This window comes from Lepidochelys kempii, chromosome 2 (genome assembly GCF_965140265.1).
Source record: "Lepidochelys kempii isolate rLepKem1 chromosome 2, rLepKem1.hap2, whole genome shotgun sequence".
Lineage (NCBI taxonomy): Eukaryota > Metazoa > Chordata > Testudines > Cheloniidae > Lepidochelys > Lepidochelys kempii.
Window position 1 is genome coordinate 47,106,579 of NC_133257.1, and position 22,278 is coordinate 47,128,856.

Here is a 22,278-nt window from a genome sequence, read left to right on the forward strand (position 1 = left end):
CAACCTGCAGCAGACATGATCAAGTATTGTTTCCCTTAAACAAAAAAGATTGAAGAATTTTCAAAACTGACTAAATAAATTGTCTTGGGGCGTGTTTACACTGGGGCTGGAAGGTGTGATTTCCAGCCTGAGTAGACATACCCATACTCACTCTGATTGAGTTAGAGTGCTAAAAGTAGAAGTGTAGCCACAGCAGCACAAGTGCTGGTAACGGCTAGCTGCCTGAATGCATGCCTGGGTGTCAGACAGCATTGTACACAGCTAGCTATACCCTTAGGAGCCTAAGTCCCTTTTCAAAAGTGCCTTAGGGCAGGGAGCTAGACAACTACTGGGATTCTCAAATCTGCATTTTTGGGTGCCTAAATACCTTTGAAAGTCTGGCCCTTAGCCACCTAAAACAATTACATACGTTTGAAAATGTCCACAAATATTTTCCAAGTTTTGCAGTAACAAAAATCCTTAATACATTAGCTTTGAGGCGTCAAATAAGTCTGATAATTTTAACCTCTATTATGCCTTTGTAACATGTGAACACTGTATTGCTTCTTCATTGCACTTGATTGACAATCTGTAAAGCTGTTATCAGAAGATGTATACAGTTTTACACATTGCTGAGGGCCTGATCTAATGTTCACTGAAGTCAGTGGATTAGGCCCCAGTTGCACATATTTTATGCACTCCTGCCTGTTGTCACGTTGCCTGGTATGGGACACAGCTAAGAGCTCCAATCTCAGGTCCGACTGCCAAAATACAGGGTATGTACCCCAAACTGGTAGTATATTCTATCATAAGATTTCACCAAGCCAGTAACAAAAGTGAGCTCTTGTGTCACTACACTTGTTCACAAAGTGCCACACGGCAGTCACCTAGGCACTCCAGCCCCTGGTTACCACCCAGACAACCGGACTTGCTGATTGAAAGTTATTAGAACCAAAATTCACCACACATTAGGTTTTCCAATCCCAAAGGATCAGCCACTCATCCCCAGGTCAACATGTACTTTCAGGATCTCACCAAATACCACACTGCAGCCAATCATTAGTAAACTAACTATTTTATTAATAAAAAGAGAAAAGAAGGTGGTTAAGTGGTTAAAGGAATCATATACATTACAATTGATTTCAGAGTCTGAAGGTCAGGATAATAGCAGGGATGGTAATTCTGCTAGCTTGCAATAAATCTCTCTGGATCACCCCAAAAATTGGGGGTCATCAGTCCTTTGTTCAATGCTTCCTTTCTGTTAGAAAATCACAGTCCAGAGGATTGAAAATAAAGAATGATGTCACAGTCTGCAATTCATACCTCTTAGTCCAGGTGCATAGAAAGTTACTGGCACAAACATGGAGTCTTGGGTCATGAGTGCCTTGCTGAGGCATGAGGCATTTATTGGAGGGGACCATTTATTTAGGAGGGGACCACTGGAAGAGTTGATACTCCTTAATAGGCCATCAACACATGGCTAGCCAGTCTATATGTAAATCTGCCCTGTAGGTGTTACCCAGAAACACAAACAGGTTTCAGACACAAACATAGCAAATATTCATAACTTCAGATACAATGATGATACATGGATACATGATACATGGATTTAAACAGGATAAGAATAGACTAACTTTTCTATTGATACTTTACAAGGCACACTTTGTAGAAGATTTACCACAATTGTGCAACAGTGATAATATATTAGTGTAAACATGATCACCTTTTTTTTATATAGCATCACACCTGTGCACACCAAATTGTCATGTGAAAAATCCATCAGGTACATACATATGATAAGGCACAAAAAGTGCACTTGAAATTGTGAGGGCGAACAAGTGGAGGCTGGGCTGAAGCCACATGTACGATATCTGGATTGTCAATTTGAGAATTACCATCATGATTAAAATTGCAAGATAAAACTATTATGTCAGCAGATTAATAAGTGGTCACTAGCTGTGTGTGAATCCTATTATAAGAATAACGTGCACCAAGTACTTGACTTGGATCTATACTTTCACCTACAGTTGTAATGATTACATAGTATCGGACAACGTAGATGTCATTCAGAGGGTAAACTTGCTGGTCTTGCATTTATACTCCTCTCAGAATCAGTTTGGTAGACTAAGTGTTCTTATTAGCTGAACATACTATCCAGGAGGTCACAACAGTGACTTCTTCAGCATCCAGAAGTCAACTAGCTATGCAGTAAGCTCAATTTCACTTATGCAGTGCTTGCTACTTCACAGAAATTCCCTGCTGTAGCTTTTCAATTGTACGGATAGAGAGCTGTCTCAATCAAGTTCAGTCCCATTGCTATTACAGTAGACATACAAAAGCGTATCATATTTTCGTTTGTAGCCTACTGAATGGAGATGTGCTAAGATACTGAAAATTGCAATTCCAGTTCCCTGCACACAGGGGAATTAACTGTCTGGCCAAAAACAGAAAAGGTAATGACCTTCTATACCTCTCTCTGATGAGAAGGATCTATTATATGCATTACAGTAGCACCTCCAGGCTCCCAATCAAGAAGTAGAACTCATTGTGTTAAGCACTGTATAATCATTTAGTAAGAATTATTGCCTATGGGCTTTCTCTAAAGTCTGTTGAAGTCAATGGAAATTCTCCCATTGATTTAAAAGGAATATGGAACAGACCCTTGAAGAACTTAAAATTTAAATGAACAGGAGACACAGATCTCCTACGATAACACAAATCTCCTGGGTGGGATAACTTAGATGACTGGAGTACTGTCATGGATGGATATAAACTGTTCAGGAAGGACAGGCAGGGTAGGAAAGGTGGGGGAGTTGCATTGTATGTAAGAGAGCAGTATGACTGCTCAGAGCTTCGGTATGAAACTGCAGAAAAACCTGAGAGTCTCTGGATTAAGTTTAAAAGTGTGAGAAACAAGGGTGATGTTGTGGTGGGAGTCTGCTATAGACCACCAGACCAGGGGAATGAGGTGGACGAGGCTTTCTTCCAGCAACTAACGGAAGTTACTAGATTGCAGGCCCTGGTTCTCATGGGAGACTTCAACCACCCTGATATCTGCTGGGAAAGCAATACAGCAGTGCACAGACAATCCAAGAAGTTTTTGGAAAGTGTAGGGGACAATTTCCTGGTGCAAGTGCTGGAGGAACCAACTAGGGGCAGAGCTCTTCTTGACCTGTTGCTCACAAACCGGGAAGAATTAGTAGGGGAAGCAAAAATGGATGGGAACCTGGGAGGCAGTGACCATGAGATGATCAAGTTCAGGATCCTGACACAGGGAAGAAAGGAGAGCAGCAGAATATGGACCCTGGACTTCAGAAAAGCAGACTTTGACTCCCTCAGGGAACTGATGGGCAGGATCCCCTGGGAGAATAACAACAGGGGGAAAGGAGTCCAGGACAGCTGGCTGTATTTTAAAGAATCCTTATTGAGGTTACAGGAACAAACCATCCCGATGTGTAGAAAAAATATTAAATATGGCAGGCGACCAGCTTGGCTTAACAGTGAAATCCTTGTTGATCTTAAACACAAAAAAGAAGCTTACAAGAAGTGGAAGATTGGACAAATGACCAGAGAGAAGTATAAAAATATTGCTCAGACATGCAGGAGTGAAATCAGGAAGGCCAAATCACACTTGGAGTTGCAGCTAGCCAGAGATGTTAAGAGTAACAAGAAGGGTTTCTTCAGGTATGTTAGCAACAAGAAGAAAGTCAAGGAAAGTGTGGGCCCCTTACTGAATGAGGGAAGCAACCTAGAGACAGAGGATGTGGAAAAAGCTAATTTACTCAATGCTTTTTTTGCCTCTGTCTTCACGAACAAGGTCACTCCCAGACTACTGCACTGGGCAGCACAGCATGGGGAGGAGGTGACCAGCCCTCTGTGGAGAAAGAAGTGGTTCGGGACTATTTAGAAAAGCTGGACGAGCACAAGTCCATGGGGTCAGATGTGCTTCATCCGAGAGTGCTAAAGGAGTTGGCGGATGTGATTGCAGAGCCATTGGCCATTATCTTTGAAAACTCATGACAATCGGGGGAGGTCCTGGATGACTGGATGACCATGTCTAGTTGGCAGCTGGTATCAAGTGGTGTGCCCCAAGGGTCGGTCCTGGGGCCGGTTTTGTTCAATATCTTCATAAATGATCTGGAGGATGGTGTGGATTGCACTCTCAGCAAATTTGCGGATGATACTAAACTGGGAGGAGTGGTAGATACGCTGGAGGGGAGGGATAGGATACAGAAGGACCTAGACAAATTGGAGGATTGGGCCAAAAGAAATCTGTTGTGGTTCAATAAGGATAAGTGCAGGGTCCTGCACTTAGGACGGAAGAACCCAATGCACAGCTACAGACTAGGGACCGAATGGCTAGGCAGCAGTTCTGCGGCAAAGGACCTAGGGGTGACAGTGGACGAGAAGCTGGATATGAGCCAGCAGTGTGCCCTTGTTGCCAAGAAGGCCAATGGCATTTTGGGATGTATAAGTAGGGGCATAGCGAGCAGATCGAGGGACGTGATTGTTCCCCTCTATTCGACATTGGTGAGGCCTCATCTGGAGTACTGTGTCCAGTTTTGGGCCCCACACTACAAGAAGGATGTGAATAAATTGGAGAGAGTCCAGCGAAGGGCAACAAAAATGATTAGGGGTCTGGAACACATGACTTATGAGGAGAGGCTGAGGGAGCTGGGATTGTTTAGCCTGCAGAAGAGAAGAATGAGGGGGGATTTGATAGCTGCTTTCAACTACCTGAAAGGGGGTTCCAAAGAGGATGGCTCTAGACTGTTCTCAATGGTAGCAGATGACAGAACGAGGAGTAATGGTCTCAAGTTGCAGTGGGGGAGGTTTAGATTGGATATTAGGAAAAACTTTTTCACTAAGAGGGTGGTGAAACACTGGAATGCGTTACCTAGGGAGGTGGTAGAATCTCCTTCCTTAGAGGTTTTTAAGGTCAGGCTTGACAAAGCCCTGGCTGGGATGATTTAACTGGGAATTGGTCCTGCTTCGAGCAGGGGGTTGGACTAGATGACCTTCAGGGGTCCCTTCCAACCCTGATAGTCTATGATTCTATGATTCTATGACTGGAAAAAGGCTAATGTAGTGCCCATCTTTAAAAAAGGGAAGAAGGAGGATCCTGGGAACTACAGGCCAGTCAGCCTCACCTCAGTCCCTGGAAAAATCATGGAGCAGGTCCTCAAGGAATCAATTCTGAAGCACTTAGAGGAGAGGAAAGTGATCAGGAACAGTCAGCATGGATTCACCAAGGGCAAGTCATGCCTGACTAATCGCCTTCTATGACAAGATAATTGGCTCTGTGGATGAGGGGAAAGCAGTGGATGTGTTATTCCTTGACTTTAGTAAAGCTTTTGATACAATCTCCCACAGTATTCTTGCTAGCAAGTTAAAGAAGTATGGGCTGGATGAACGGACTATAAGGTGGATAGAAAGCTGGCTAGATCGTCAGGCTCAATGGGTAGTGATCAATGACTCCATGTCTAGTTGGCAGCCGGTATCAAGCAGAGTGCCCTAAGGGTTGGTCCTGGGGCCGGTTTTGTTCAATATCTTCATTAATGATCTAGAGGATGGCATGGACTGTACCTTCAGCAAGTTTGCAGATGACACTTTAAACTGGGAGGAGTGGAAGATACGCTGGAGGGTAGGGATAGGATACAGAGGGACCTAGACAAATTAGAGGATTGAGCCAAAAGAAATCTGATGAGGTTCAACAAGGACAAGTGTAGAGTCCTGCACTTAGGACGGAAGAATCCCATGCACTGCTACAGACTAGGGACCAAATAGCTAGGCAGCAGTTCTGCAGAAAAGGACCTAGGGGTTACAGTGGACAAGAAGCTGGATATGAGTCAACAGTGTGGCCTTGTTGCCAAGAAGGCTAACAGCATTTTGGGCTGTATAAATAGGGGCATTGCCAGCAGATCGAGGGACGTGATTGTTCCCTTCTATTCGACATTGGTGAGGCTCATCTGGAGTACTGTGTCCAGTTTTGGGCCCCACACTACAAGAAGGATGTGGAAAAATTGGAAAGTGTCCAGCAGAGGGCAACAAAAATGATTAGGGGACTGGAACACATGGCTTATGAGGAGAGGCTGAGGGAACTGGGATTGTTTAGTCTGCGGAAGAGAAGAATGAGGGGTGATTTGATAGCTGCTTTCAACTGCCTGAAAGTGGGTTCGAAAGAGGATGGATCTAGACTGTTCTCAGTGTAGCAGATGAGAGAACAAGGAGTAATGGTCTCAAGTTGCAGTGGGGGTGGTTTAGGTTGGATATTAGGAAAAACATTTTCACTAGGAGGGTGGTGAAGCACTGGAATGGGTTACGTAGGAAGGTGGTGAAATCTCCTTTCTTAGAGGTTTTTAAGGTCAGGCTTGAACCCATTACAGTGCTTCACCACCCTCCTAGTGAAAAAGTTTGTCTTAATATCCAACCTAAACCTCCCCCACTGCAACTATTGGCAGGGATTTCCCTACACCCCTCTGGACTTCCCCATTCCTGCCCCCTCCCCCAGTGATTAACTAGTTACACGCAGTGTACCAACATGGTATCTGAAGGTTCAAGTGGTGTATCTACATCCAAACAGCCCTAAGCACAAATACAGCTACCTACTGAAGAAACAGTGTCCCCCACAACCTAAAGGCAGTTCCTGATATTCGTCAGTCAAACTTTTCTCATTTCCTGAATCTAGACGCACCTATAGCCATCTTTTCTCTCTCATAAAAAAAGCTTACAAAGAAGGAAAGCTTCCCTCTGCTACAACTGGTAAAACTGGAGGAGCTTGGTTGCCAAACTGATCAGCAAAGCCAGTGCTGACAAACTATGTGAAAAGGCTACAAAACATAAAGCTTCTGGACTGCAAAGACATGCAGAAAGCCTTATAAGCCAGTCACTGTCAAAACCAATTTTAGAAATACTTAATGAGGCTGTTAAGAATGCTGAAGACACAATACAGATTATGTGAACAAACATGGCTGTTACATCATACTTTCTATGTAAGCAGGAAATACCACACACTACAAACTAGAGGCCAATGTTAAATGCATTGTCACTGGTTAATCCTGAAGTTGGACACTGATTCTGAAGACGACCGGCAAATGCTCACTATCTTTCTGCAAGAAATTCAACTGACTAGTTAGAAGCATGCAGTGCAACACTGAAGGACTCAGCAGTTGAAAAAGTGAAGAACTCTCTCACCACAATCAAAAAAATTGCATACATGGCTGAGGATGCCAATTTACATTGGTGCATTCAAGTATTAAGTGATTGTGTATGCTATCTTGATGTCAGTGGTAGGCTAGTAGCTGCATTTCTAGATATTCAGGTTAAAGAAGACACATCAGCAGTATCTGTGACAAGCCACATCTTAGAAGAGTAAAATGCTTGCAAACTGTACCCCTGAACAGATGGCTGCTTGTGCATTTGATGGACCTGCAAATTTCTCTGGAAGAGATGGTGGAGTACAAGCTTTATTCAGAGAACAGCATAACATTAATCTCTCCTTTACCACACTGCAGAGGCCATTTACTCCAACTGGCATGAGCTGCAGAATTTTCAAAAGACATTAAAATCTATAAATGTAATGTCTTTGTTATACTTTTTTCAAAAAGAGTCCAAAAAGACCGAACATCTTGGAAAAAATAGAAGATGCTCTGGGACTGAAGTTCAAATTAGTCCAAGCTGGGAAAACCCGCTGGCTTTCTCATGAGCAATTCTTGGCTGTTGCCTTAAAATTATCGCAACCATTATTACTGGCTTTGGAAAGTATCTACGAAGATGGGACAGATCTAAGCAGTGAGGCTGGAGGACTATGTTTGCTGCTACATTTAGAGAAGACAAATTGCCATTTTCACTTGGATCAGAGAGATATCCATTGAAAACGTACTTGGAGAATGTCACTGTGCCTCAGTGAGAATACCAGATTCAGGACAAGTTGCTGAGAAATAGGGCAGACTCACCCCTAAACTTGTGGTTATTCTTCCATAAGATATACCAAATCAGTAACAAAAGTAAATTTCTGTCTCACCACAATGGTCAGACATGCAATCTCTTTAGGTATCCCAGCCCTTGTCTCAACACCCAGATACTAGACTTAATGATGAGTGGTTATTTAAAACCAAATTTAATCAAATAAAGGGTTCTTCTGATCCCAAAGGATCAGCCACATACCCAGGTCAATGTATAACTCACATCACAGGAGCTGACTTTCTGATTTCCCTGGGGGTGCTCAACCCCCACTCTGCCTCCAGCCCTGCCCCCACTCCACCTTTTCCCCCAAGACCCCACCCCTGCCCCGCTTCCTCCCACCCCTGCTCTGTCCCTTCCCGCTTCTCCCTCTTACTCTTGTGCCTCCTGCCTGCCTCTGAACGGCACCTGCAAAATCAATGCCTATGACTCACATCTTACCCAATAATCACGCTATTGCCAAACCTTTAGTATCTAATATCTAAAGGTTTATTTATAAGAGAAAAGAAAGGAGCATGTTGAAATGGTCAAAGGAATCAAATATATACAATAATTGCAAAGTTCTTGTATCAGGTTTGAAACAGTGATGGAATAAAACTGCTGGCTTTTATTCTCTCTGGTAACATTAAAAAGATTGGAAGGTCCTCAGTCCATTGGTCGTAATGCTCCTGTTAGTATAAGCCCAAAGCCCAGAGATCAAAGCAGGAAAGAGGCAAAATGAAGATGTTTTTAGAGCCTTTTATAGCTTCCCTCTTGTGGAGGGAAACTCATTGTTCCAAGCAAAGCCCCCAGCAGTTTGTGGAAAAGTATAGGCAGAAGATGGAGTCTCATGTCACATGAGCTGGTCACATGCCCTTGTATGCTTCAATGAGTCATAGCCAGGGCGATTGTCCATATTCTGGCTAACATCCACAGGAAAGTCCATTTCGTGAGGATAAGCTTCTTCCATAACCCATTGTTTTCCTTAACGGGCCATCAACCTGAATGGTTCACTGATAATGTGCTGGCTAGACTGGATGTAAACTACCTTGTGGATGTTACCCCAGAAGCAAATACATTTGAAATACAGTTAAATAGTCAATATTCATAACTTCAGATGTAACAATAATACATGCATACAAATAGCATAGTCATTCAGCAAATCATAACTTTTCTATTGATATCTTACATGACATACTTTGTACAAGATTTGTTGCAATTATATAACAGTGGTAGCAACAATGATATACTTGGTCATAGTTCATTCATAGAACATCACAGAGAAGCAAAGACATCAGTCCAGAAGTTGACTAATGGAGGCACTTGTATTGAATCCTTAAATGAATAGGATAACCAGTGTTTGTTAAGCTAGTGGAAAACATACACAGACTTGATCTTATAAATCTACAACAGTAACTTCTAGATTCTACTCAGCCTCTATGGAGCTTTTACAGTAGCGTGTCTTATAAAATACTGACAGCTGAGTGGAGAGAGGCACTACCAGCAATGGGTTCCCATGTGATCAGGACAGACTAGAGAATTTGAACACAGGGTAGGATGTCATCTGATAAATGAAAGAAGATTTGACTTCAACTTCTTTTTTATCACTAGTGGCTCGGCCTGATCTTTGCTGGGAATAAGGAATTCATTTCTTGCCACTCCCAGTCACAACAGCTATAGGTGAGCATCCTTTTTTGGCATTGAATAGAATTTTGGGTTCTGAAGGAAGTCACCATCTGCCTGATCATGTGAATGAACTAATGAGCGTATGAATTGAAGTACTGGACATGTGAGAAGCCACCAAAGATGAACGTACTGCGTTTGAGAAGTTCATTAACAGAGTTGTACAAAATTACAAGAAACCAAGAAGGGTGCAGATGTACTGCTCCAGAAGAAGGCTTTAATTTGAGCGATGATTTTAAAACATGAATTAAATCTAATAAAATAGTCATGAAACATTTTTCAGTTTTTACTATGGTGCGATGCAGCCAACTTTCATCCTCACGGTCTCATCCCTTGGCTCTCACCCCCCTGTAAATTCGAACACCCACTCTGATTTCAATTCCTGAGGAAAACCCTGGCTAACTGCCTACCAGAATGAACCCTGCAGGCAGAATATTCTCAGAGCCTGCTTAACTCCACACAAAATGAGCGGGGGAGAGAGAAGGAGAAGGAGCACAAATGGGGATGGAGGTGGTGGTGGCGGTCTCCCTTATAACCTTTAGCTCAGTGATTAGCTGTTCATCCCGGGGGTTCAAATTGCTCTCTCTGCCTGATGCAGAAAAGGGAGTTGAATATGGGTTTCCTTGCTCTTAGTAAAGTGCCTCTAACATTATAGTCTAGTGCAGAGGTGGGCAAACTACAGCCCGCGGGTCACATCCGGCCCACAGGACCGTCCTGCCCAGCCCTTGAGCTCCTGTCTGGTGAAGCTAGCACCTGGCCCCTCCCCTGCAGACTCAGCTCTCTGCGCCACCAGCGTTCTGGCTTGCTGCTCTTGCTGGGCAGCGTGGTGGTGTGGCTGGCTCCGGCTGGGTGGCAAGCTCCTGCTGCTCTGAGCGGCATGGTAAGAGGGTGGGGAGGTTGGATAAGGGGCAGGGGGTCCAGGGGACAGTCAGGGGACAGGGAGAGTGAGGGGTTGGATGGGGCTGGGGTTCCAGGGGGCGGTTAGGGATGTGGGTGTGGATAGGGGATGGGGCAGTCAGGGGACAGGGGCGGGGGGGTTGGATAGGGGGTGGGGTCCCGGGGGGTGGTTAGGGGTGGAGGTCCCAGGGGGGTGGTCAGGGGAGAATCCCAGGGGAGGGTTCGATGGGTCAGAGGTTCTGAGGGGGGCAGTCAGGGGGAGGGAAGTGGAAGGGGGCTGATGGGGGCAGGGGACAGGTTGTTTGGGGAGGCACAGCCTTCCCTACCAGGCGCTCCATACAGTTTTGCAATCCTGATGTGGCCCTCAGGCCAAAAAGTTTGCCCGCCCCTGGTCTAGTGTCTGTCTCATGCTCTCTCTGGCACGATGTATATTTAATTATCTATCTGCAGTGGAACAGCTTCAACAGGAGAGACTGAGGCAGCCTCACACCAGGTACCCCAGAGCCCAAAGGATAGGGCTTTTGACTAAGAAGAAGGAAACCCAAATTCAAATCCCTCCTCCACTTCAGGCGGGGGGACGGGGAATATTGAACCGAGCCCTCCCACATTCTGGGTTAGTACCCTAACTGCAAGGCTAAAGGCTGTAAGGGTGGGATGCTCCACTTTCCCCACTGTTTCTTGTAAAAAATATCGTAGATACCCAGCTGCATTAAAGGCTCCACAGCTGAGAATCCCAAGCAGAGATTGGTACTTGCCTGTGGCCTGGATTTAGATGCCTGTTTCCCTGAGGGGGTGGGATTTAGGCCATGCCACTCTTCTCAGCCTTTCCTACTGGTTTAGGTCAGTGGTGTGTAAACTGGGGGGCACAAGAGATTCGCTGTGGGGGCTTGAAGAAACTGGGATCCTGTGGATCCTGCAGGACCCCCTGCCATAATAGAGGGAGCAGGATAACAATAGAGTAGGCATTGCAGGGCGGAACAGGAGTGGGATTAAAAAAGAATTCCTCCCATGCTGCAAACTACATGAGTGCCCCGGGCAGCAGCTGCCGCTCTCTGAAGGCAGCACTGTCGCCAGCAGCAGCACAGAAGTAAGGGATTACTACAGATTACAAGTAATGTGGGGGGCGGGAGAGGGCGCATGACAAATTCTGTGAATGGTAAGCAGGCATGACTGGAAAAGTTTGCACACCACTGGTTTAGGTGACTCCCTACTCAGTATGTTTGCTTTTGTGGATCCCATTTGTAGCGCCTCACTCTCCCCACATGTTGCAGAGGGAGCCTGGGTGTCTAATTTAGGGCTGTGGATTCAAGTGGGTGGCAAAGCACTGAAGTCCCTTTGTGGATCTGCGCCCTATTTTTTTTTTCATCCCAGACCTCTTGAATTCTCTGCTATTGTAATATGGTTCCAATCGTTATTAGCAGCTATTTTTTTTAACTGTATTTATAAGCCTTGTATATGTCACCAGAAGATATGGCAATACAGAACAGGAGTAAAATTCATCTCTGTGCAGAGGGTCAGGACAAGGCTCAGGGCACCATTTAAGTGGGACAGAGTTTTCACAGGGATGAATTTCATCTTAGAAAATTTTAGGCCTAATAGCCCATATTTAATGAAAAATGTGTACATTTCTTATAGCCTTCTTTCCAACCCTAGTTTATTATCTTTGTTATGCTGTCTTTTACTTAAAAGGCATAATGCTGATGAAACAAATATTTGTGAGTGAAAAATGAGCTGCATGTTGTTTAGAAAGAATTACAGAGATTTCTACTTCCCAAGGGTGAAACACTATCAAACTCACAGCAATATATGACCGTTTTCATCTCACGTTGGATAACTGAAAATATATTCTAGCACGTGACAAGGGTAAATTCATCTCCACTCACTTTCACAGTGATCTCCATTAGTTTGTATTTGTAGCCAGTGAGCCATGGTTGGCCTTGGCCAGTTGAAGCCCCAATTTTGGCATTTTCAAAGCTGACCTTTCCATGTTGTGGCAAATCAACCACAATCACTTCATACCTTATATAATCTGCTGTCTATTCGTATTTATTGTGCTTTAATAAGCATTGCAACCCGTGTTTCTGAGTTCTGCTTTGAAAACCACCACAGACTTTCCCCTGCTGAGTGTAATAAAATCCACAATGGGGATTTAAAGGAAATGGAAAAAAAAATTAGAAGAGAACACAAATAATGGTTGAAAATATAAACACATTTGTTAACTGCTGTTCCTTGCTGTTCCATAATGATGATGAATTACTCAGCCGTGTTATGTTGCTAGGTGCCCATCAACCTTCAGAAACTCCACACACTTCAGGCACCGCATGTGTTTTAATTTAGAAAGAAATATTTTAGCACCAGCATGTCAGACACTTTTGTCTTTCTTTAACAGACAAACAAAATGGTTCTGTAAAGGTATTAAAGTGAAAAAATTATGGTTCAAGGAGGAGAGTTACAGGTGCGATTCAAAGCAAATTCCAAACGTACAGCATACTCATATTTTCATCTCGCCTTTACTGTTAGTTGTTGTTGTAAAGATAAGTGCTGCTCACTGAAGTGACCGACCTGCAAGAGTAGGACACTATGGAAAATTAACTTTGTTTAGTTTATGGTTTTTCATAGATTTTTAACAGAGGCAGTGGAAGCTTGCTGGGAATGGTGGTGCAGGGAAGAGTCCTGGCAGAGGGGGGAAGCTGGGGAAAGGTAGCTGTTTCTAGCCCCAACCCAATCACCCCGGTTCCTACCTGCTCCCTGACTTTATCCTGGGTGCCGCAGCAGCCGCTGCAGACTCTCTGGGTCCTGCTCTCCCCTCAGCCTCCAGCAGCTGCAGGAACCCAACCGGAGTGGCCTGGTTGAAATGGTTTGACACACATGCAAGGGTGTAAACACAGATCACCCCCGCAGTATTTCCATTGCAAGGATGCTAGCCCCCATTGCCTCCTGCCCTGGGTTCCGCCACCCCTGGATTTTAAGGCCAGAATGCACCGATTTGATCATCTAGTCTGACCTCCGGAATGACATAGCCTATAGAATTTTACTCATTAATCCAACCCATCATTTTTGGATGAGCGACAGCATACTTTAGAACCTCTCTTAGCTTGTATGTATGCTATTAGCTCACCCTGTTGTGCATGCATGGAAGGACTAGTCTCAAACTGAACCACTATTAGCCAGCTAGGGCCACGTTTTCAAATTTGGGCATAATGAGTTCATCTGCAACATTGTATGTGCAGACCTGCACATTTCCATGTGCAAAACTGTTATTTGCACGTACAAATCACTGAACTCGGACTACCTATTTGCATACAAACATGACACAGGGGTGTGTGGGGTGGGTTGTACGACTGCGACACCATATTTTCCATGGGCACAACAGGTGTATTTGCAGTTTTTGCAACACCCTTATTGTGAGCACATTTGATTGTCTGACCCCCACAAGAATGTCAAATTGCTCCAGTTTTAGGGTGGAATGGTAAAAATTCATGATGTCATGGAGGTCACATTAAGGGAGCATGACCTAGTAAATTAAGTACTACACTAGGATTTGGGAGACCTGGGTTGTATTCCTGGCTCTGCCACTGGTCTGCTGTGTGATTTTGGTCAAGTCACTTTCCCCTCTATGTGCCTCAGTTTCCCCACTTGTAAAATGGGGATAATGATACTGACCTCCTTTGCAAAGTAATTGAGCTCTACTAATGAAAAGTGATATAAGTTAAGTAGTAGTTTTATTATTTTTATTATATTCTTGTCCTGACTAATTGGCAGTCTAAGGCCCTATGGTAAGGATGCGGCTGTATTAAAGGCAAAGGCACTTTCATTCTAAATTTTTGATTTTCGTCATATTGTCTCAATCCAATGAGCACTTTTGGGTCCCAAAATATTATGGACGCCCCCCACAAAAAAAAAAAAAAGATAAGGAGAGACTGCCTCTGGTTGGACCTCAAATTTTCCTGTGCATCCTTTAGCTCCCTGAAGCTTCTAACCCAAGTCTCCTGCCCCACTAAGGAGCCACATCAAAAACCCATTGTACAGGAGATGGTAAAGTAACTGGAAAATGTATTCACTAACTTGTGACTCATGATCCACTTTGTATTTGTGCACCTTTGAGTCTGGTTTTCTGCACACATTCAGATGACTGGCTGTGTGTGCCTAGTTAAGGTGCTACAGCTTCCTCAACTCCTGACTTGCACCTAACAATAGCTATGCTTCTGGCTGACAAGAAAATATAGGAGACAGTAGCTGGATTGTCACAAAGTTAATGAAACAATACATATATTAGAGAGGTGATTATGTCAATAAAGATGTACTGGAGCACCATGAGAATGAAAACAGTGTAAGAATACAGAAATGATATAATACTATGAGGTGTTCCACGTGTATTTCAAAGGCAGTAGAAAACTGGCTGACAGTATACAGGTTTCAGAGTAGCAGCCATGTTAGTCTGTATTTGCAAAAAGAGAAGGAGTACTTGTGGCACCGTAGAGACTAACAAATTTATTTGAGCATAAGCTTTTGTGAGCTACAGCTCACTTCATCGGATGCATTTCCATTGAATGCATCTGATGAAGTAAGCTGTAGCTCACGAAATGCATCCGATGAAGTGAGCTGTAGCTCACGAAAGCTTATGCTCAAATAAATTGGTTAGTCTCTACGGTGCCACAAGTCCTCCTGTTCTTTTTGCTGACAGTATAGTGCGTTATTTGAGAAAAGGCCTGGGCTCATGTAGCTAAAGTGTTTTGTAATGGATAAAAAAGGGAGCAGAGTTAAGTTTGCATGTGCTGCCTTCACTTTGTTAGTTTGTGACTTTTGACTGCCTAACTGTATAAACATTAAGTTCTCTTAGTATAGCATCCTATAGGTAACAAGAAATGAATCCTCGCAGAGGCCTACGAGATATAGAGAGAGGACACATGCTCTAATGGGTAAAGCAAAAGGCTGAAAGTAAGAAGATCTGGATTCTACTCTTTGCTCTGGCAGTTGGATTTGGGCAAGTCATTCTGCCACCTTTTACTCACATTGAGTTGTAGCTGCCTCGAAAAAGCTGATTGGTTGCAATGGACTGACTCAGAGTAACTGTCTGAATGAACATTTGGCTCGTGACAAGCTGCAGTACAAGTCCTCACACTAGGCTGTTGCACACTGAAAGTAAGTCTATACTGCAGTTAGACACTTGTCACTGGTCTGTACCAGTTGACTTGGGCTCACGATGCTCGGGCTCAGGGGCTGTTTAATTGTGGTGTAGATGTTCTGGCTTGGGCTGGAGCCTAGGCTCTAGTACCCTGTGAGGTGGGAGAGTCCCAGGACTCAGGCTGGATACCTGGGACCCTCCCACCTCACAGGTTTCTAGAGCCTGGGCTCCAGCCTGAGCCCAAACGTCTACACCACAATTAAACAGCCCCTGAGAGCCTCCTCCAGCTGGGGGGAGGGATAGCTCAGTGGTTTGAGTATTGCCCTGCTAAACCCAGGGTTGTGAGTTTAATCCTTGAGGGGGCCATTTGGGGACCTGGGGCAAAAATTGGGAATTGGTCCTGCTTTGAGCAGGGGGTTGGACTAGATGACCTCCTGAGGTCCCTTCCAACCCTGATATCCTATGACAGGCCAGCCACTGTTTTTTAACTGCAGTGTATATGAACCTTAAGTGTTCATACAGCCTCTGCTGGCATGCATTAAAAGTTCCCTAGTGTGCTTTAATCTACTCCTGTTTCAAAGGATTTCAAAGTTTCTACTGACCTTGAGAAAGCATATCAAAATTTGGCTCTGTTTTTCTGTGCCTCAGTTTCTCAATCAGTAAAATGGGGATAATAGTTTCTTCAGAAGCTTTACATGTAATAATATTTATAAAGGACCTTGAAATCCCCATATAGAAAATCCTATAGTAGCACAGGATTACCTCAAAGTAATGTCAGTAAAAAAATGAATGAATATGTCATGTCAGTGATGATCTGGGAGATGTCAGACTTTACTCACATCTGAAAGTTTAGATTCTGTCAGATGAGACATGAATTTTTAAAAAAGTCCTACAGAAATATTGGATTTATAAGACATTCACATTACAAAGACATTATAAAACATAATAATAATTAAGATTATAAGATTATTTATAAGACATTCCCATTATTTTGGACAGTTCTCAAAGTACCACAGTGGAGAAGTACATTTACTAAAGACTCACATATTATGGCAATTTTTAAAGTGTGTATTTTTCTTCTACTTGACAGACTATCTGAGCTCTGAAGTATGTCTATATACCCAGGTACTGTAGCGTGACGACAGGCAGTGAATCAGATTCTTTTGTCTTGCTTTACCAGTGAACATTTTAATCAGTTTTAGAATTAATCTTTTCTTTATAAACCTTGAGGATGACATGAGAGCACTGAAATATGAATGAAGCCAAACAAGTAGCGCGGTTGTGAAATACCTAACATGAAATGTATTTAGAAATATGAGAAAAATAAGGGAGTCAGGGCCAGGGTGAACTGTATTAAAGGGCCACACCATCAGATTTCAAAAACTAAGAGACCCATGAATCCAACTTAGCAGGCGAAAAATCATAATCAAAAAGAGTAATCAAATACTCTCTTGAAGGCTTAGATTTTTGCACACATGTAAGCATGAGTGAAGGTGTGTGTGTGTGTGGGGGGGGGGGATGTCAAGGCCCAGGAAGAACAATCTACCTCACACGGTAGTTCCTGCTATGAGAATGGTCACCATGCACATTCTGAGAGTGAAAGGTACTCAAGGAGAAAGAATAGGTCAGTCTGTTAGTGACATCCTGAAACACATTAAACAATGTAGAATTCACAAATGTTGACTCCCTCATAAACAAAATAGGCCATACATTTTTCATTCAAGCAGAAATGCTCGTGTGTGATATGAGGAAGGAGAAATAGTCTGCTTCATCTAGTCTCGGGGATAGGGGTACTGCAAGGCAGTTATTCAAAACTGCTATGCTTTGCTTTAGGATCAAATCTGTAAGAGCATATCTTTTTTTCTTTACTCACACTCATATCAGAGGGCTGGATCAAGCTTTTACTGAGGATTTTATGAAGTATCCTTCTTTTCACTGCACCTCAGCTAAATTTTTAAGTCTTGCATCTTTTTATAGTTCCTAGTTAAAAATACATATGCTACTCCCAACTTCAAGTTGGGGGGAAAAATCCACTTTAAGAAGTGCCTTACTGTTACAAAAAAAAAAAAAAAAAAAAAGACACACAAAAAACCAGTGAAGAGAATGGAGAGGGCCAATTTCAGCTCCCAGATTGCAGACTAAACCTTTGTCAAAGGCTATTGTGCAGAAAAGAACACAAGGGAAGACTTACAAAGACAATGCTCATCTGTGCAGAGTGATGCACTTCAGTCACCTGCTGGCTAAGATCAAGTGACTGCAGTGGGAATTCAGTATGCACCAGTTATGCAGGGACTGACCCTTCATATGTTTTACTGGACATAAAACATGAATCTAACTAAACAAATGGTCTGTATAGTATTTTTGTCCCAGTGCAGTATTTTTTAGGATTGAATAAATTCCAACATTTACAATAGCTATCCACCCACATCTCCCTAAAGATTTTTAAAAATTGATTTATGAGTAAGAGAATGACTTGTGTTTATGATAGTGTTTCCTGTAAAATAAACATTCAGCATTTGGTTTGTCTCAGGACTAGCAAATTATGAAACCATAATCAAACGATACATTTGCCAAGCATGGCCTTTTTTTGTGGTGTGTGTGAGGATGTGATCAAATCACTCAAGTCTTGTAGTTTGTCGTGACTCATGATGTTTGATTAAAAGAAGCAGTTTATTACAGGTCTAAAGTATATTAGGGCAGGCACTGCAGTCTAGTGGATAGAGCGCTAGAGTAGGACTGAGGAGATCTGGCTCAGCCTCTCAATGACCATGGGTCAGACATTTCCTCTCTCTGTACCTCATTTTCCACATCTGTAAAATGGGGGTAATCCTCTGTAAAGTGCTTTGAGATGTACTGACAAAGTATACTCTATGAAAGCTAGGTATTATTATACATTACAAGCAAAGAGACTTATGGTCCTGCAACCTTAACTCACTCTAATAGTTCTCTTGAATCAATGACACTTACTCAAGTAAGGGTTTCAACAGGACTGGGCCCTACTTTCAGTCTGGGCTGTGATCCACTGATTACATCAGCTCTGGGTGCTAGGCAGCCTCCACTACCTAGCTTCAAAAATTGCTATCTGCACCACCAACCAAACTACTGTTCATATCAGAAAATGCATGATCTGGTATGTAGGGAAAAGCACCTTGCTTGAGTAATTCATGCTTTCTAACTGGTATATTTATCTAAGGTACTTGTATGGCCTTCACTAGTGTAGTATTTGAGCACCTCACCATCTTTATTGTAATAATTCTCACAATTGCCACATGAAATAGCGAAGTTCTACTACCTTCATTTTATAGGTGGGGATCTGAGGCCCAGAGAAGTTAAAAAGGACTTGCCAAAGGTCACACAGAGTCTGTGGCAGAGCCTGGGATTGAACTTCCAACTCCTGAGACACCCTCCTGTATCATAACCACAAAACCATTCATTCCTCTCAAATAATGACAGTGATGTCATAATCAGTTATAGATATGGCAGGTATAGTAGAAAGAGGGCCTGAGACATAAGGCCTTGTATCAAAGGCCTGGTATGAGGCCTGAGCTAAAGTAGGGGGTCAAAGCTTTGCTGCTATAAAGTTAAGTTGTGAGCAAGAGGCACGCTCTGTCCACAGAATTTGGCAAGAATAGGGCTGATAGTGCAGAAACACATATTCCTCAGTAGTGCTAGATACAAGATTATACACACAAACACATTCCAAAAGGTGGTACCAGAACACCCCAACACCAGCACATTCACCAAAGACAACAGGAACATGCTGACCCATCTTAAAGATAAGGTCAGGATGACAGAATCATGGATAGAGATGTTTTGATTAACCCAACAAGTATAAGGCAATGGGTGGCACCCAAACACGTCAGAGGGTGGCGCATAGATACATCAGAGGAGCAATATGTAATTTGTTTTTGTATTGGTGTATGAAGAAGTTATCTCAGAGGGAGTGTCTTTGGCCAGCTGAGGGCACAGTGGAAAGTCCCACCACTAACTGAGCTGCGTCCATTATCATGGGTATACATACATTGAGCATACTTGTAGCAAGTATAAAGCACCAATACTGTGCTTCATTGACAATAAACCTGACCAAGTTCCTTCGCTATGAACTGATTTTGTGGTTATTGGACAGTTCAATCAAAGTCTGCTATCTCTGCTATCTGTGCGGAACTGGGACAGCATGCTGAAAGAACACACACACACAGCCAAAAAACTGACCACAGCAGGCAGTAGGAGTTATACGTTGAGAGGTATTCCTCAGCAATTATGGAAATTTCTTACTAAAAGAAGGCATGTATTGACCAAATGAAAAATGACCCTTTTCCCCTTGCATACACACACAAATATATGTTCTATTTTTTCCTCCCCAAAGTTTTCCCCATTGTGGAAGTTAGCCAGTAAAATGCTGATGCCTCTGAGAAAGCTCTGGAAGTTATTATATTTAGAAAAAAAACAACTTGCCTATGTCATTACTGTGAAAGGCCTGGGTGGGTCCTTCTCTGATTTTTGTTTTTAATTAATATCCAGACCATCTTGAGTGAAACCATCTTTGTTTCTGAAGGCTTAAAGCAATTTGAAATTAGCTTTTGTGGTAGCTGGCACTTGGAAGCTCACCAAGAAAATGGTTCTTTTTTAAAAAAAAAAAATCTCATAATGAAATGAAATCTAGAGTGCAGAGTATATTTTATACATGATACTGTGCTGTGCTGTAATATTTATCTTCTTGGCTACTGAACACTGCTCAAGGGTTATCCTTCTCACTATTGTGAAGATAAATGTAAGTGCACAATAATCCATCATGTATTCTTTCTCTAGATATATGGTATAGACGCAGAGAGACATTGTGCAGACTTTGCTGACAAAAGAGAATTTGAGAACAGGTATTAAGAACACTTATTTCATCTGAAACCTGCACAGATTCTAAACAGCAAAGGTAGAGAATAGCTGGGACCAAAATACAAGGGGCCACACCTTGAGACTAGCAACATTTGCAGCATGAGATCTGCAAGAACTGCTTGGCCCATGAGGGCTGCATATCTGCATATGCTTGGAGTGGAGTGACTGCCTTCAGCATGAGTCTTAAATGGCTGATGAACTCCTTCCCCCTTCCTTAGTACAAGAGGCTGAGATTTCCTTCAGCCTGACTACCATACATATACTGCAATGAAGCAATAGGTCCTGATGTCAAAGGAGGCTGTACGCATGCAATAGTGGCCTCCACCAAGGGTCAGGGCCCAGGGAAGGGAGAGAATTAACGGAGTGAGCAGCCCAAGAAATACTGTCCTGTTCTGAGAACACCAAAATGGAACTAGCTCAATCAAGGAGAAGAGACAGGAGTTTAATGGGATAATAAACAGTTCCCACCAAGTCAGCAGGGGGAAGTTGCAGGATTAGAGAAAAGGTTTTTAGTAGGAAATCACCTCAGCACTTTTTTTTTTTTAAAAAGTAAAAACAAATTATACTATTCACAACTTTAATATCCCTTCCCCCCTCCATCATCAATGTGAATGCTAAATCTTCACCACTACAGCACAAAGTGTTACCACTGGAGCTACTGGGCTAACTACAGTAGCTGGCAGCTATATTCTGTGTAAACAAGCTACTAAAGGAGAATGCATAACACACAGGAACTGAGTTACCTGTGAATGAGGAGTGCCGTTTTACCGTTAGAATAGCCAAGGACAAATACATGAAAGATTCTAAGAGGACTAACGGCAGAGTTAATTTGGGCTCTCACTCAGGTTTTTCTCCTGACCATCCTCCCACACATACACACACAAACTCATTTCACCTGATTTTGGTGGTTCTTTCAACCTGGGCTAACTGGCCTGGCTAGGATGACCAGACAGCAAATGTGAAAAATCGGGACGAGGGTGGGGGTAATAGGTGCCTATATAAGAAAAAGTCCCCAAAATCAGGACTCTCCCTATAAAATCAGGACATCTGGTCACCCTAGGCATGGCTGAGGGTGTGCATTAAAGCCCAAATACAGCTTTTTCATTTGGTCTGCCCGATTTATGAAATTTGCAGTTCAGATACAGGCTACATCATTAGAGTGCTGATAGCTCTCCAATGCCTTCCCACAATTTCCCCTTTGTGCCCAGAAGGATAAGCAAGTTTTCTCACAATGCATTGGGGAAGGGTTCTAGAGTGACTTAGTTTACTGCAGTACAAAAAACCATGGGATGTGGTCCCAGAAGTTCTAAGAACTCACTTAGGACCAGTTGCTAGATGTACCTTTGCAGCATAGCAGCTCTAGGCTAATCATGGTGCTGCTCAACTGAGTTAACGCTACGTTGAAGACAAGAGGTCAGGGTTCTATTCCCAAACAGTGTAACCTCTTGCAGAGGTATTGGTTAATAATGACTGGAAAGGGAACATAATTAGCACCCATCAGCAGAAGTAGGTCTAGAACTCATGGTGTCCTAATTCCCTGTTGTTGTTATTATTTGTATTATAGCAGCACCTACCCCTAACAGGGATCTACCACAACCTGAGTAGCGGGGAGAGGGCATCAAATACATTTGGGTGAAGAGATAATTTAAAGGAGGTTTCTGCTCACAAGTAACTCCACATAAATAAGCATACCTCCTTTCATCATTTCTTACATACTGGCCTGAACATACCCAGGATTGATCAGGTATGATACATAAACAAAA

At 43.1% G+C, this 22,278-nt stretch overlaps 1 long non-coding RNA gene across 1 annotated transcript in view; it reads left to right on the plus strand.

The window, feature by feature from the left end:
- LOC140905871 (uncharacterized) overlaps positions 1-9,824 on the plus strand; it is an 84,719-nt gene extending 74,895 nt beyond the window's left edge. Inside the window, exon 3 of the long non-coding RNA XR_012156968.1 lies at positions 9,532-9,824. This is a non-coding gene — a long non-coding RNA (uncharacterized lncRNA). The remainder of the gene's footprint in view (positions 1-9,531) is intronic.
- Positions 9,825-22,278: the final 12,454 nt, after the last annotated feature.